Below are 7,365 nucleotides of genomic sequence, written 5' to 3'. Positions count from 1 at the left end.
AATAAAGATTTCCCCAAATCTCCTATCATTGATGTACACCTCATCTTACATCAAAATTAAGTAACACTATATCTGTAATCCACGTGTTATTATTTAATACAATGTAGTTCAACTCTGTACTATATTGGTTGGCATAAAAACTGTATAATAAAAGCATCATCATTACCGCATGGTCACCATTGTGCTCATTAACAGCAATTCAGCAGTAACAGTCTTGTACATTTTGTCATGATTCAATTTTCTCAAGAGAACTATGAATATCTGATACTCACACATAAATCCTAAAACTCCGATTGCCACAAGAAGAAGAATACATATGATGCCCAGGAATGCTGTAGAAATATGCCATGGAAATCCTGAACAAATCCAAAGTCGGGTTATATAATTTGTGTAGCAAGTGCCTCAAAATTAGAGCAAATTAAACATTTGTTCTAGAACTTAACATTAATATTTATTCTGTTGACAAATATTATTGAATGTTAAATATACCTCTTACCATTGAAGCAACTCAGCATTGTCACACATATATGAATGTAATTGTAAAAATTTTATATTTACTTTTTTATTTGACATTATATTATCAGGCAAAAAAGGAGACAAATCTTACCTTTTCTCTTTGGAGCTAGGTATGATTTCCCTTTTTGTTTCTTTGAATGAGGTAATTTCAGCTCTGAGTAAACTACTTTAGCTTGACTCATTCCAGGGGGCTACAAGCAAAAACCGAAAAGAGATTACTCTGAAATGCTTCATAAAGCATAACTCAATGGAAAGGGGGAACTTTGGTGTTGAAGTACTTGAAAGATTTCCATGGAGATGAGTGCAAAGGAGTCATATAGGGGACTTAAAATTATTTCGCACTGGTTCAATCAGAAAAAAAAAGTATTTTTCTTTTTAAATTCGCTGTGTAATACCTTACAAAAGAAGACATGCACTGTCCGGAGACTTTATCTCAAGCTTCTAGACTGTTTGTAAATAGTTGCCTAATGGTTGATTTTTTTCAATTAATACATTTCATACAAATAATCCAAATATATACCTTCTCTTGGAAAACCATAGTCCAAAGCATAAATTATTCTCTGATCTACATATTTTCATGGGCCAACTTACACCTGAATATGAAAGCATGGTTTGTGTCAAGCACACCTCTGTCTTCAAAATTACATCTTTTCTCTTTGGCACCTAAAATAAGCCTTGTGCAGTGTTCTACATCCTACTTTGGTGAGGAGCAAATGGAGTCTTAAAGATTTCTAAGTAGACAGATAAGGTGCATTTATTTATGGAAATAATTATTCCAATGTAGGAATGGACATCACAACCCAGAGATGAGAAAAACTGGATGGTGCCCACCTACCATTAACAAGAGGCCTTAAAGGGATCATATTAGATGGTCCTGGGGAGAGTGTGTGTGGGGGGAGGGGAACAAAACAGAATTATAATAGACTAGGCTTTTTTCCCCAAATATTTGTCTTAAAATACAATTACTTTACGTTAATAAATGTCACTAGCAATTTGTACAAGATCTTGGAAAACAATGACATGCTTCAGGAGCTTTACATGTATCATTATTAAATGGGAATTTTTCTGTGACATTTATGTTCCATATATTACCAGATGAATCTTTTCTTGTCAATAACATTTATTCATTTTAATACAATAAGAAGAAAGAGAGAAAGTGACAAGGCTTGCCATTCAGGAGTTCTGCTGTCATGGTGGTTATGTGTTGAGCTGAGAACCTTCAACCACCACTTTAAAACCACCCGAGGGGCATTCTGCTTCTGTCAATAGTAGCAGGTCCAGTTCTACCCAATCCTTTAGGCTTGCTATGTGTCAGAATTGGCTCAATAGCAGTGAGAAGTGAAGCTTACCAGTTGAATAAGAGCCCGGTGGGATTCCCTGGGTCATGGCCCTTCATAACCCTTGAATGTCTAAAACTGAACTCATCTCCCACCCCATCCCCCATCCCATTAGAGTAATCAACCATTTAAGATCAAAGGGCAGTATTTACCCAAGGACAAGGATTGGAGGATCAGGAAAGAAAGGGAAATGGAAGCAGGAAATACAAGGAGAAATTTGGATAAGTGGTGATACTTTATGTGTATTGCAAAGAATGAGTTGAAAGAAAATGTGTATGAATTGTTTGATGTAAAACTGATTATATGTCTGTAAGCGTTCCCCTAGTTCACTTATAAGGCTTGTATACTTCCATGAGGTGTTTCAACTTGAGCTATGCTGACTGTGTTCTTCCCTCTTGGTTTTCTAACTTCCGTTCTTCATATTATAATATTTTACTTCCTTTTGAAGTTTTCTGTTCAACGCTTTTATTTGTCATTTCTTCCATTTGATTTAGCTACTCCACATTCAAAAACAACCTTCAGAGCCTCTCTAGCACAACCATTGTTGGATTCTTTGTTTCCTGTCTTTTCAATGTCCTTTGGTTTTCTTCTTGTATCATGTTCTTGATTTCATTTTACAGCTCCTCTAGTCTTAGTTGTTAGCATTCACTGTATTAAATCCGTTACGAGATGGTCTCCAAATTCAGGTAGGATCGACTCAAGGCTGTGTTTGGCACCCATGGACTTGCTTTGATTTTCTTCATATTCAACTTGAAGTTGCATATGAGAAATTAATGGTCTGTGTGACAATCAGCAGCTGGCCTTGTTTCTGATGAGGATACCGAGCTCCTCCCCGTCTCCTCACACAGGGGGAGTCAATTGAATTGCTATGTATTCTGTCTGGCAAACACCGTGTGTGTGTGTGCGTGTGTGTGTGTGTGTAGTCACAATTTATGCAGTTGTAAAGGGAAAAAAAGGTGTTTGCAGTGAATAAGTCATTGGCCTTGCAAAATTCTATCACAAGATTTCCAGCTTTTTTTTCATTACCAAGGTTATTGTCCAATGATTGATTCTTCCTTTGTTTCCCACTTTCACCTTACAAATACCTATCATTATCAATGAATCTGGGTTGCAAATTTGACCAATTTCAGACGAAAGTCGTTTGTAGAATTTTTCAATATTTTCATCACTGTTCAACAGAATACATCAAAATAGATCTTGAAATGTTCTTTTCCATAATGGGTATAACAACAGTCCTCTTGAATATGTCATTCCCAGCATAGTAAACCCACATTGAATGGCCTACATCAGTACATTTCCATTCATTAATGCTTAGATTTACCATCTTTATTCCCTCCATTTCATTTGACCACATATCAGCTTCCTAGATTCATGCTTCATGCTGATTATTAGCGGGCGTTTGCAGCTCTTTCTTCTCACTCTCAGTATCGCTTTGTGTGTTAATGAAGATCTTGAAATTACCATATATACTTGAGTATAAGCCGACCTAAATATCAGCCAAGGCACCTTATTTTACCACAAAAACTGCATCAAAATGTGCTGAAAAACTCAGCTCATACACAACGACCTAGGGTACTTCGAGGAGCCAGTTCTTCTCTAGTTATATTTCAGTGACTCCCAACCTGAGCAATGACCTTCCCATACGAGATCAGAAAACGTTCCAATGCTATTCATCAGGTTTGTAGTGACTGATTCTTGGGAAGTATATTCCTTCTTTCAAATCTGATCTTAGTGTGGACGTCCCAGTAAAATCTGTCCATCCTGCTGCTATTTGAAATATTGGTCATACATCCCCAGCATCATGGTACAGACAAGATGTCACAGAATACTTTTGAAACTACATTGTAAGAGGCCTTGTAAGAGTCCCCTGGGTGTATTATTAAAGTGTAGTCTCTGCTTCAGTGTATCTGTGAGAGAAACACAAATACTCAACGGGGTTTCCAACTGCACTGAACTGAAATTAAAAAACAAAACATCTGCCATCGATTCACTACCGACTTAGAGTGACCCAGTAGGGCAGGCTAGAATTACCCCTGGGAGTTTCTGAGGCTGTACCTCTACAGGAGTAGAAAACCTCGTCTTCTCCATTGTACACACTGGTGGTTTCAAATGCCAACCTGTGGTTAGCAACCCAACACATAGCCCCAATGCCACGAGGACGCCTTGAAATGAACAAAAGTGCAGACTTGGGTAAATGATAAACTAAGGATAAAAGAAAACCTTTCGCTTATTTTGAGTTATGTATGAATTCAACTTAAAGGCACACTTAAGGGGACATTGGTACACTTAGAATCATTAATACCCTGGAACCACCTGTATTTATAAATCCAAAATAATAATCCTTTATCTCCAGTTAACATATATCACCGAGACTTGCACTGAAATATAAAATAACTACTCTCTCCAAGAACAACTAAATAATTTCAATGAAGTCAAAGATTTTGATTCAATTGCAAACATTATTTTTCTTGGCCAACTAGTCGCACTAAAAAAGCAATACTAAGTATAAGGACATGTATGTTCTCCATAACGAGACACAGTTATAGTTGCCATTACATGCTGCTATGTCAGTTCTACTTACAGCTGACCTTATATCAACAGAATGAGATACCACCCAGTCCTGCACCATCCTCACGGCTGTCATGTTTGAGTCCACTGTTGGTCATTGTGTCATATTTGTCTTAAATTTCAGTGGATATAAAAGGGGCAACCTATTTTAAGGATGTGTTAATTATCTAAGGTTCATAATCTTTTAATATTCAGGATCCCATAAAATCAAATAAGCCCAAATTATCTGAAAGAACCTTCAATTATATGTAGGAGGCAGAGACCTCTAATCCTGGCCATTCTACAGAGTGATGATATGTTATAAAGAATAAAGTTTTTCCAATCTCTTCATGTAAACTAGACCATGTCAAATGTAATATTTTGGGATTTAAATGTGATGGTTGTAAAATATCATAATTCTATGTTTCAAAACAAAAGGAATTTAAATTGTAATTAGTAATAATCCAATTCCAATGTATAAAATGGACTACATTGTACTAAATTATATTGTTTGTTTTTAATCTAATTTTAACCGCTATAAGTGTATAGTTAGTATTTTACATAGTATATAATATGCACTGATTATATAATGGAATTAATTAAATAATACATACATTTGCTCTGCATAAAAGTAGGGATGTTATATAAGGCAGTGGTGAACAGAAAGTAAAATCATTCAATTAATGGGGTAGGGATTTTTTAATTATGTACCAAATATATATATAGTAGCATTCGCTCAAGCCTTAAAATGCTTTTGTTGATGTTGCTCTAATATCCATGGATTTCCCTACATCTATTCAACTCCAGATTTTTTAATAGCTTGATAATTATTCTCCAATTCACCTTGGTAGAATTTACAAATAAAAAATGAGATTCAACTCTAACCAATGAGATATAGTGTAATTCTGCAAGAGGTTTCTAGAAAGTAATTGCCTGCTGGTAGATAGATAGATACTTTTATTTCTCTGGATTATTGTACAAGCTGTCTGGAACTGCTACAGATGTATCACAACTGTGAGTGGAGTCCATTGTACAGATGTAGAGCACAACAAGGCAGAAAGACAATAGGTAACTGCTTTCCTGATTATATTATTACACCTTGCCAATCCACCCTTATCGTTAAATAGTGTGTTAAGTAAGATATATGATCTTACTATTTATTTCAGTTTTAATCCGGGAATGATATGACTTATTTTCAAAATATAGCAAGAAATAAAAACATACATATTTTTATTTGCATATATAAAGGCGATTGCAATATGACTTTCTTGAAATACTTATAAATATCAGTTGGATTTGTTTAGTCTGATGTGGCTCTTCTTTAATAATATAATATTTTCTGGGGTTTTAAAAAGTGAAGTCATATGGCTTTATAGTTATATTTTATTAATAAACCCTATCACCTTAGTAAGATTAAGCAAAAGTCATCCCTGAAACTCCATGAGTTTTACTCAAATGAGGACATCTATTATATGATACTTTCTTAACTATGGGTCTTCCCAAATAGATTCACTTGTGAAGTAAGGCTCTCTCTATTTCTTAACTCTTTTTCCATTGCTTAACATAGTATATAGTACAGGGAGTAACTGATATCTCTCTATTTTCCAAAAGTTATACTATAAGTGTATATTAATTCCTAGTAAATGCAAAAGAATTTATCTAATCAAATGCAAAATATCATATAATCAAAATAAATAGCAGAAAGTCAAAATATCAATAATTAAAAATGTTTGAGTAAGTTCATGAACTAATAAAAATAAATTACTAAGGGGATCTAAAATACACCATGCTTAAAGAGAAAAAAACCCTTTTTTAAACAAGGGAATATTTTAGTGCCTCTATAGACAGAATCAAAACATTGTACTTCATTAGTTACCTTGATCGAAATCTTGAAAATTATTTTATTACTTCACCATTTGATTATTTTATACTTTCAAGAAAATTTTAAAATGTAAATCAGCTACCATTAGTTTTTCAATAAATTTGCTCTAATTCAATTTTAAACTATAGTATAACTCTTGTTTTCAATTCATATATTATTATAGGAAGCTATTTTTTGCTCATTTTTTAGAGTTTTTCCATTGAAGGTTTAGATCTCATAAATAACCAGATAGCATATTTTCTGTATGAAACTAGATTTCTTTAGATAGAAATATATTCATATTATCAATGCATTCAATTTCATCCAGGTAGGTTTAAATTCATGATGAGAAAATTTGAAGTTTGCATAATCTATTTTTGACCTGTTGGGTAGCACACATAACTGGGACAAAAATGAAACAAACCAAATTTACAATGTCTATAAAAGAATTAAACATTTTCACAACCAGCTCAGAATAACCAAAAAAACATCACATTCGCATTCTTATTCTGATCGACCCCCATCTTCATTTATAGAGCAAAGTTAACATTAGGAATTGACTCATGTGGAGCCACAAAATAAGTTCTTTCTATAAGTTTTAAACTCCCAGTGTTTCCCAGAGCTTCACTATGTGACACCAACTTCATCCTTCCTTCCTCATCTGTGTTTTAGTAGGGACAGGAGTCCCACACTCACCTTGGCCACCATGCCTGAATCCATGTCCAGGGTTTTCACCAGCTGGAGGAGAAGCTAGGGGAGGAGCACAGCAATGATGTGCTGCCTCTGCTGGCTTTTTCCCTCTGCCTGAGAATTAAAGAGACTGTTAATAGATGTTATGGCCCTCAGTGTGGCTGCATCACATGACACCAGATATTACCACAGAAAGCACATACTGGTGGCAGTATCTTTTCATTGGGTCCCACACATAGAACAATAAAACATGAAACATGAAGGACCTTTTGTGGATCATTGTAAATTTGAGTTTCAGCAATTACCATAGAGATTTTTTTAAGTGCCAATCGTCAGAAGACCATGAGCTTAAAAAATAATAAACTCAAAAAATCTAAAACTTCATATGCTAGTTTGAACAATTAACATATTTTT

Source organism: Tenrec ecaudatus, chromosome 6, assembly GCF_050624435.1.
Source record: "Tenrec ecaudatus isolate mTenEca1 chromosome 6, mTenEca1.hap1, whole genome shotgun sequence".
NCBI classification, from domain to species: domain Eukaryota; kingdom Metazoa; phylum Chordata; class Mammalia; order Afrosoricida; family Tenrecidae; genus Tenrec; species Tenrec ecaudatus.
Note: the sequence above shows the minus strand (reverse complement) of the source record.